Raw genomic sequence first — 10,709 nt, 5'->3', positions numbered from 1 at the left:
GGAGTTGTTTCTGAATTTTCTAATCTGTTCCACTGGACCTCAGGTCTGTTTCTTTGCCAGTGCCATGCTGTTTTTATCACAGTAGCTTTGTTGTGTAGTTTCAAGTTGGAGACTGTGATACCCCATACCTTGTCTTTACTACCTAGAATTGCTTTTGCTATTCTATGTCTCTTCTTGTTCCAAATGAATTTTTGTATTGTTTTCTCAAGGTCTGTGATGTATGCAACTGGGATTTCAATTGGGATTTCATTAAATCTACATGGCAGTGTTGAAAGTATGGCTACTTTCACTATGTTGATTCTTCCTACCCAGGAGCAAGGGATGTCTTTCCATTTTCTGATATCCTCTGCAATCTCTTTTTTCAGTGTTGGAGTTTTCAGAGTCGAGGTCTTTGATTTATTTCATTAGGTAGATTCCTAGGTATATCAATTTTTTGGATGCTTTATGAAAGGTATTGTTTGTCCCATGTCTCTGTGTAGCTAACATTATCTTATTATATTTTCATATTGCACTCAATATTAACAAGTAAAAAGGTTGTAATATAAAATAAATTTTAAAATTTGTTATTTATTTTCAATTTTCCTAGTGCTCCAAGACTATTCATCAACTTCGAATTAACACCCTTTGAGACTCTTTAATTATTATAAAAATAATGAATTACCATAAAAAGATGTTATCAGTTGCATCTGACATTTGTTTCTCTGGCTCCTGTCCTTGGATGTTGAGCAAAGTGTTCATATTTGGCCATGGGCAGGCTTGAGCCTGCCATTTGGCTCAAAACCTTCCAGGACAGAGGACAAAACAGGATTAAACCCCTCCTTCTTACTAAATGCTTTTTCAGAGAGTTTCAATTAACAACTCAAACAACTATGATGGACACACTTTGAAATTAAAGAAATGGACACTTAAGGAATGGGGATTTAGCTCAGTGGTTCTGCCACCTGCCTCAAAAGCATAAGGTCCTGAGTTCAATCCTGCCCCCAACAAAAAAAAGAAATGGGCACTTAAAGGCACTTTGTCAGAAAAAGACTGTTTAGTTTTTACCTCAAAGCTCAAATTCTCCATTTGATTCAATTATAAACATCTCAACCATAACTCCCAAATTTTAAAGTTTTCTATTGAGTGTCTATTTATCAGAGAAAGTAACACATCATGCTGGCTTATCTTAATAATTATTAAATGGGAAAGAATTTTTATTGTTCAAAAAACACAACCAAATGTATTCTTTTGATTTTTAAATGTACAGTATTGTTGACTATAGGCACACTGTTGAACGGTAGATCCATAAAGGTTTTCTGTTGTGTGAAACTACACACCAGTTGAACAACAAATGTTTGCTCCCACCCAACCCCAGCAGCAACTATTAGTCTATCACTTCTGAATTTGATAATTTCATGCAGTAGATGTCATTTTGTGACTGTTATCTCATTGAGTACAATGTCCTAATTTAGCAAAATGACTTGCTGTCTAGACTGAATTCCCTTCTTTTTTCAAGATGAGTAATATTCCACTAGATGTCTATACTCCATTTTCCATTTATCTGTCAATAACATTTTGGCCACTTCTTCCTTTTGGCTGTTGTGAATATGGGTGTGAAAATGTCTTTTTGGGATATTATTTTTTTAGTAACTAGAAGTGGCATTGCTATGTCATGTAGTAGTTCCATTTTTAGTGCTTTGAGAAATATCTATACTGTTTTCTGTAGCAGCTGTGTCACTTTACAATCCCTACAACAGTGTACAAGGGCCCCAATTTCACCACATCCTCTCTAACCTTTATTCTCAGTCTGTTTAATGAGTACCCTAAAATGGTGTGAAGTGTGAGGTGATATCTCATAGTGATTTTGATTTGTGTTTCCCAAAGACTTGTCACATTACATATATTTTCTTATGGCTGTTGACCGTTTGTACGTATCCTTTAGGGAAGTATCTACTCACATTTCCGCCCACTTTAGCATCAGATTATTTGGGTTTTTTGTTATGAATTATATGACTTTATATTTTCTAGATAACTGCCCCTTGTCTGAGAAATAGTTTGAAAATATTTTCTCCATTCTACAGGTTGCATTTCACTCCTTGGTGGTGCCCTTTGTTGTACAAATGCTTTCAAATTTGATGTAATCCCATTTGTCTCTGCTTTTGGTTGAGATACTTGTGATATAATTTCAGTGTCATGAAGGTTTCCCCCTTTGACTTTTCTTAGGCATTGGAAAGTTTTAAGTAGATTTTATTGATTTATAGGTTTAAAATCCATTTTGAATTAATTTTTGTAATATTGAGTATAATAGACTTTATTATTTACATTTTAAGTTTTTTTACAGCGTTCTCTGTTCCTCTTTATGTAATGGTTGTGTTTTACCTTTTCATGTTCTATTTAACTCCTTGAGTTTCAAGTCCTCTTCTCTGTTTTCTCAGAAGTCTTGTGGTATAGTCATCTGTATACTTCTTAAATTTCTAACATTTTTACTAAGTGTATTAATGTTTAATTTTGTTTGGTTTTGGTTTTAGATTTTTGGTATTTGTTTGTTTATTTTTTGGTACTGGTGATTTAACTCAGGTCCTTGCACTTGCAAGGCAGGCTGTGGCACCACTGAGCTAAATCCCTGGCTTAATTTTAATTTTAATGATATTAAAGTGCTAAAAGCTACATACAGATTTTAATGATAGTATCTACTTTCCACTTGTCAGTGTCAATATTTATAGCCAGGCATGGTGGCACATGCCTATAACCCCATCATGTGAGAGGCCGAGGTACGAAGATTGCCCTGAGTACAAGGCCAGCCTAGATTACATAGTGAGTTCCAGGCCAGCCTGAACTGCATAGCATGACCCTGTTTCAAAACAAAGTCTATATTTATGAAATAATGCAAGTTATCCATATGATTATGAGATGATTTAGTGCTGTTGGCCAAAGTGGTCAAATGAAAACCATTCTCAGCAGAACCTTAAGAAATTTTATGGCACATCTAAAGTGTAGATCATAAAATTTCTGTGATACTGCTTTCAAATAATGTTTATAATAAAATTATAAAACATTTTATAATAAAATAGAATACATGGAAGCACTTAGAGACATGAATACTTGAGTATGAGTAAAGCAACTTAAAAATGTGCAAGCAGGACCGTTTCTGTCTTGTGCAGTTCTCTGTTCAGTGTGTGGCAAGGTGCACTGTGCATAGCTACTCATTTTGAAGAATATTGCCTTTGCTTCGGAACAAAAAATTTCTAATGGCATAATGTTTAAAATAATACTATTTTTAAATCACTATTCTAATCTTAAGAAAAATTCATATACACTGAAGGTGTGTGGGGGGTGTGGTGCATGTCTGTATATTTTAATGTGGAGTGTTTGTACAAAGTGTTTTACAAATCTTACCAGAAGACTTAAAAGTTCTTTCTGTCCTGAACTTCATTGATGACTTATTCAGTCAGGTTTGAGAAGATATTCTGACTCCTCTTTTTCTTTGAAGTTGTCTCAGCCCCTGCACCTTAATCTTTTCATCATCCCAAGAATTTATCTATTCTATAATTCCAAATGTTTCTCTATTTCCCAGACCTTCAGTTTCATATCAATCAGACTAACAAAAATGGAAACTGCGAGAGTCACTACATCTAAAAATAAGGCCCTGACATTCTACTCTACAATAAGCACAAACTAATGCAACCAAATAAAGAGTTAAAAGTGAAAACTGCATACCAGTCCTTAGCAAATGGTATGGTTCTTCTAATTTCTGTGCTCATCATCATTTAGGCTGGAATAAGAGGAAATGTGTCACAGGAGGATGGGGGATACCTTGGGCCAATGACATGGCAGAAGGCAGAGCACTGTCAGGTGGCTAACTTATCTGCCTAGTCCTTGCTCTGGGGTCCTTATTCCAGAGACTTTCTCCACCTCTTATGGTAGACTAACCATGGCATCCTGTTTCCTGCACTCACATGTCATTACAAGCATCACACATAGCTTACTGGCTTAACACCTTAAAGTCAACTTCGTAGGACAGTAAGTTCCACAGAGCCACAGGCTTTGCCTATCTGGCCCTTAGCATTCAGTGTCTATTGTTTAATTAATTAAAATGCTAACTACCTGGCTATTCATATTATTGTAACTGCACCCTGGTATCTTAACACCTTAAAGTCAACTTCGTAGGACAGTAAGTTCCACAGAGCCACAGGCTTTGCCTATCTGGCCCTTAGCATTCAGTGTCTATTGTTTAATTAATTAAAATGCTAACTACCTGGCTATTCATATTATTGTAACTGATCACCCTGGTATAATGCTTAGCTACATAATTTGAGTAGTGGAACCAGAAAAGTCTACATTTTCAAAATCATCTTTTCTACTTCCTTCCAATAAAGCTCTGCCTCTGCAAGGGATCATGTGATTAAATGAAATTTCAAATTAAAGGACATCTTTCGTCTCAAATGGTTTCGTATGAACAAGTCCATCCGGTGTAATCTCTTCTGGAAGTTAGCTAATGAAGAAGGTATAAGGAGGATCAGAGTAGCAGGGGAGGGAGAAGGGAAAGAGGGAGCAAACAGCAGGCTTACTAGGTATATGAAACACAGAAAAGTAAAAAGGGGTAGTTTTTCAGGACAAAATGTGCCCTGAGATTAAATTGTCTTGTATCCTACAGTTTATGTGCATCACTTCATGTAGGCAGCAACTTTTGCTCATTTCTCTCCCATGTTTTCCTAACACTACTCAGAAATTTTACTTTGTGTACCAAAATGGTAAGAAAAGCAATTTTAGGAGAATCGCCTCTTTAAAAATTGGCATGTGATACATTTACCTGGAAACTACGCTAGTAACAAACCCCAGTTGTCTATTTCTGTTTTCATAAAGCACTGTTAGCTGAAAGCAAATATAGCTATTTTTAACTTAGAAAAACAAACTGCCCTCTTTCAAATATTCAAGTACATAACAAAATATAAAAAGTGACCACACTTGGCACAGGAATCATTTTGTCTTGATTTGGAATTGAATACATATTGAATGGCATTTTAAAATGTGTGCTATTAGTCATATTCCACTGAAGAGCTGTTCCATTTCTTCACTGGAGAATTATTATTTGCTAACAAGAGTGACATTAAAAAGAGAAGTATATATTATTAGACTTGTTTCATATTTTATTTTTTTACCCAGATGTATTCTCCTGGCTTTAAGAGTTTCTTAAGTCCAAAATATACTCTGTAGATTTTTCAAGTTTGTAAAAGCATAAGACATCATTAAATGTCATGAAATTATTACAGAAAATTGCTGTTAAAATTTAAAGTCTACATGTCTACAGAGAGAAACAGATGTAAATGAGAAAAACCCATCCTAATAGAGTGCAGTCATGGGTTAAGGGTATGCAAAAAGTTAATTTTTATTTTTTCAAACCACGTCTGACAAATTTTGCCTGTTTATGACATGCAGCTATTAGTGTGTAGCTTTTGAGAAATATCTAAATTTTAGACAGTTTTGTCATTTGTAGAAGTCAATAATAGCTCTGTGCAAACTACAGCTCTTCCACGTCTGTGTAACCCTTCCATGTACTCATTGCCAATACTGTCTCAGCTGGGCAGGAGGGAGGCAGTTACTGCATGATTGCAAAGAATAAAGTGCTGACCTGGTGCACTTTGAAGGTGCTAAACGAGAGGGTAGAGCAGGAGAGAGAACATGGAACTAGGAATCAGAAGGCTGCCTCATTCTGAGTTCTCATCTGTCAAACAGTTCCATCAGAGAGTATCTGTAGCTGCTCGTCCAAGCTTGTTGATTTGTTTTCATTGTCAATATTAAAAGATTGTCTACTACATTTATATTTCCCCCATTAAGTTTATCGGTACACTTAAAGCAAACAATACAGTTACATTTATCATTAGGATCTTGTACCTTTATACTGCATGTAATGTAGCAGAGATCATAAAGAAAGAATAATAAGAGTAGGAAAAATGAGGGATCTCATTTGACTCTGGTGTACGTACACACTGACAATTTATAGCACAAGTTATAGTCATCAAAGTCTTCCTGATATTATCATGTGCTGTTAGTTTCACGTCAGAACAGTTGCTCAGTGGATTGATACGGATATATTTGAACACTGATGATACACATCTAAGTTAGTCTTTGAGAAAGTAGAATTCAAAATGAGGGAATAATATAGAACAGAAAGTTAAGACCAATTAATAACTGGAAATTAGATTCTAAAAATTACATCAGCCAACTGCATGGAGAACAACCTAGAGAGACTTTGACAGCTCAGATCAGCCCAACAACTACAGCTGCCACTCACCTTTCCTATAAGGTACAGCACCTGAGCTACAGCCCCACCTGAGTCCAGGTATGTTCCATTTGTGTCGGTGTAGGTAGATGTACATCAGCCTTGCTTTAGACTGGAACTTTCACACCACATTTGCTCTGTAGGTGTCCCCAGGTTTCCTGTTGACAAAGAGACCATTTTTCTCTGGAGTCAAGCTTTAGACTAAGGTAAAGGTGCTGTGGAAGACAGCTTGACCCTCTGGTTCCCTTTCCCATTGGACCTGGTCTTAGAGGCTGCTGCCATAAAGGGGGAAAAGTTTTTGAAAGGTTATACTAGAACTTTATGTCTTTTTAACAAAAGAAAATTTCTTTTTCTGTTGTCCCACCGCCCCCTAATAATTTGATTCTTTCTTGATTGAAATAAGTAAAGCACATGTATATTTATGCATAGATAAATTGTTATCAGAAGCCAAAAGTAATAAAAGACCAACCAACCTAGGGCTATATTATCTTAGCATGCTATTTGGCTTCGGAGTTTTATGGTTATAGTGAGCTCCCTCCCACAATGATATCAGTGAGACATGAGAAGTGATTCTTGTACATAATCATACCACTAAATTCAACCAAATGCTTCAAGAAACAGTACCACCAACTAAACAGCAAAACCAAGTTAGAAAATTGGTTAAATAAGTAACTAAATCATTGTCATTTCAGAAATCTAGAATAAAAATGTTTTTCTTTTCAAACAATTTTGACGTATTTAGGAAGCATGGAGTGTGTTGAAGACTTGGTTGTCTTTTATCTTTAATCAGTGACCTAGACCATGCACAGGATATTTGACGAACAAACCTCAAGAGACAGAGGCTGTGGCCTGAACCCCAGCCAAAATCCTGGTTTAACCACTTCTACGGCTTGTGTCTAGATGTTCTCCAAAGCCTCATTCAGTCACAGGTAGCTGGATCTAAAGCGTGTGACACTGGGATTGATTCATGGTACAATGCTAGGGTCGAGGGTGCTGGGATTGAGGGTATGGGTGCTACCTGCCCTAAATAAGATACAAGTGGTAGGAAGAGCTGTGTTCATCCTTTGTTGCTTTACTGCCTTCTACCTGACGTGAACTGTTTCTCCTCTGCTATGCTGGTCTGTGATGCCACACTGCCTTAGAGACAGCCGATTCTGGACTGAAACCTCTACAAACTGTGAGTTAAATAAACCTCTCCCCGTTTAACCTTGAGTGTCAGGTATTGTTACTTAATGAGTACAATCATTGGCAATTTATTTAACTCAGTCTTGGTTTTCTCACTTACAAAATGAAGATCTCAATAACCTATCTTGCACTGTTCCTGTGAAAACAGGAAATAATTAATGTTAAGCCTACAACGTTAAATATGAACGTTAGATTATCCTGCTCATTTTGAGTCATATAATCATGTGTTTTCCCTTAACCTGTGACCAACACAAGTCAAATAAGCTGCAAAATCTAAATAAAAACATTTTTTTTAGTTTCAAGGAAGTCATTCCACATCTTCTGTCCCATCCCTCTCAATTAGAATAGAGGAATCACACAGATAGAGAAAAAAGAGAAAAATCAGATGGCCCCAATGATGTTTAGTCATCTTCCTTTAAGCAGGTTGAGTGAACAAGAATCCATGCTTGCAATAACCCGAGAAGAGGTAGAGCAGGGTTACAGAGAAGATATCTGAACTGATCTAAACACAAACAGTTAAGGAGGGGGACAAGGCATAGTCCAAGAGCACAGGGAAGACAGTTTGAACAAAAATCTATGAATGTGCGTTCAGCTCATATATATAGCACCCTACTCAGAGAGAACTTTTGTAGTGTAAACTCCCAAAAGAATTTTCTTCAGAAAAAAAAGGAACTTTTTTTATGGTACTGGAGATTGAATCCAGGGCCATCTGCACGGAGCTATATCCCTAGCGAACCCCACTCCTTCTTTGAGACAGAGTCTCATTAAGTCCTTAAATTGCCCAGGCCGGGCTTGACTGTCCTCCCTCTTGCTTCAGCCTCGCAGGTATACGCCAGCATGCCAGGCAGATTTTGTCTTCTTATGACATTCACACACACTTATGAGTAGTTAGGGTTCACTGAATAATCTGCAGAGAATAATTTCATATGAAATGAACCCATAGTCCAGTACGTACTTGAAAGGTGTCTCTCACCAACCACACACACACACACATATGCACACACATATACATATACATGAAAAGGGGAGTTTAACTTGATCCACGGCTATCATGTCCTGTCTAATTCCTTCCCTGTGTTCAATACCTCATTATTCAAAATTTCCCCACGATTCCCTAAATCATCTGCAAGATTCTTTAATAAAATACTTTGACATTTTGCATTTCACAAGGAAACTGCTTCTGACCTCCAACAACTAGACTTCTGCGGAAAAGAATCCTCAGGTGAGAAGCAGAAGCAGGAAGTTGGCCAAGTCCTGAGAGAATTTGTGAAAGGCAGTAGATCAGAGAGGTTGCCTGGGAGAAGAGCGCCACACACTGGGCAAAAGGAATATTGTCTCCTTGGATGCTACTAAATGCTGTTTTACAAGTCCTTGGTACGTTCAGCTGTTTGATCTTTCACAAAGTGACAAAAGACACTGCACTGGAGAAAAGAGAGCCTCTTTAGTGAATGTTGCAGGAAAAATTTGGATATCTACATGCAGAAGATTGAATCTAAACCTATATACCTCACTATACAGTAAACTAAAATCAAAATAGATCAAAGATCTAAATGTTAATAGCAAAGTATTTCATATGCTGAAAGACAAATTAGGTAAAACTCTGTCAGACACAGATGTAGGAAAGGACTTTCCTAATTGTTGTTTAAGACAGGGGATGCCTACGTAGCTCAGTCTGGCCTTGAACTCACTATGTCGCTCAGGATGGCTTCAGAATTGTGGTGATCCTCCTGCCTCAGCCTTTTGAGTGCTAGGACTGCAGGTGTATACTGCATGCCTGGCTGAGGAAAGGACTTTCTGAACAGAACCCCAATGGCACAAAAAATATTACCAAGAGCTCTCAAATGGGGTCATGTCAAATTAAAAGGTTTTTGAGCAGCAAAGGAAATAACCAACAGAGAAGGAGACTGCAGAGTGGGGAAATATTTTTGCCAGGTATTTACTAGACAGAGGACTAACATCTAGACTACATAAATACCTCAACAAAATTAAATTCCTCAAAATAAAAGATCTAATCAAAAAATGGGCAACTGCAATGAACGACCGCTTTTTAGAAGTGCAAATGGCCAATAAACACATGAAAAACTATTCAGCATCACTGGTCATTAGAGACGCGCAAATTAAAACTACATTGAGACACCATTTTATCCACAAAGAACAGCCATCATTTAAACAATCAAATAATTACAAATACTGGTGAGAGTGTGGGGGAAAAGGAACTCTTCTACAGTGTTAGTGAGAATGAAAACTAGTACAACCACTATGGAGATCAGTGTGGAAGTTCCTCAAAAGTTAAAAACAGAAATTTCAACCAGGCATGGTGGTTCACACCTGTAATTCTAGGACACAGAAGGCTGAGGCAGGAGGATCACCATGAGTTCAAGGCCAGCCTGGGCTACAGTAATGAGTTCAAGGCTAGCCTGAACTATGTAGTGAGATTATGCCTCAAAAATTAAATAAATAGGGCCAGGGATTTAGCTCAGAGGTGCCATGCCTGCTTCGTAACTGTAAGTCCTGAGGTCCTGAGTTTCAATCCCCAGTACCACAAAATAAATAGGAAAGAAAGAAAGAAAGAAAGAAAGAAAGAAAGAAAGAAAGAAAGAAAGAAAGAAAGAAAGAAAGAAAGAAAGAAAGAAAGAATTTCCCCTTTCTAGGTATTTTCCTAAGTAAAGAAAGAAAGAAAGAAAGAAAGAAAGAAAGAAAGAAAGAAAAAGAAAGAAAGAAAGAAAGAATTTCCCCTTTCTAGGTATTTTCCTAAAAGAGTTAAAGCCATTATATTACAGGGATATATGTATACTGATGTTTATAGCAGCAGAATTTATAATAGCTTGGAAACAGTATGTATGTCTGCCAACAGAGGAATGGATAAAGAAAATGTAGTTTTATGCATAATGGAGTACTACTGTACCATAAAGAAAAATGAATTTGAGGCACTCATAGGCAAATAGATGCACCTTAAGAACGTAATGTTGGGCCGGGGATTTAGCTCAGTGGTGCCACCGCCTGATGTCTCACAAGCACAAGGTCCCAAATTCAATCCCCAGTAGCAAATAATAATAATATTAAGTGAAATAAGAAAATCAGACACACAAGCTTAGATATCACAAGTTCTCTTATATGTGAAATTTATATGAATATATTATTTTAAGATAAAAGATAATTTGTTTTATTTGTACTATTTTCTTTTGTTCATTGAAAAGAAAGTGTTGTCCTTTAAAACAAGTTACTGATAGAACAATTATTTCATTTTTAAACTTTCATTTATTTT

The 10,709-nt window shown here is 36.7% G+C and overlaps 1 non-coding gene across 1 annotated transcript; it reads left to right on the top strand.

Annotated features, from left to right (window-relative positions):
• The first annotated feature begins 6,173 nt into the window (after positions 1-6,173).
• Positions 6,174-6,284, top strand: LOC117285531. The gene has a single exon (XR_004516601.1). It is a non-coding gene; the product is annotated as a small nucleolar RNA SNORA44 (small nucleolar RNA).
• Positions 6,285-10,709: the final 4,425 nt, after the last annotated feature.

This window comes from Fukomys damarensis, unplaced genomic scaffold (assembly GCF_012274545.1).
Source record: "Fukomys damarensis isolate Sample0158 unplaced genomic scaffold, DMR_v1.0_HiC HiC_scaffold_1, whole genome shotgun sequence".
NCBI classification, from domain to species: Eukaryota; Metazoa; Chordata; class Mammalia; order Rodentia; family Bathyergidae; genus Fukomys; species Fukomys damarensis.
Note: the sequence above shows the minus strand (reverse complement) of the source record. Positions and strands in the feature narration are given on the sequence as shown.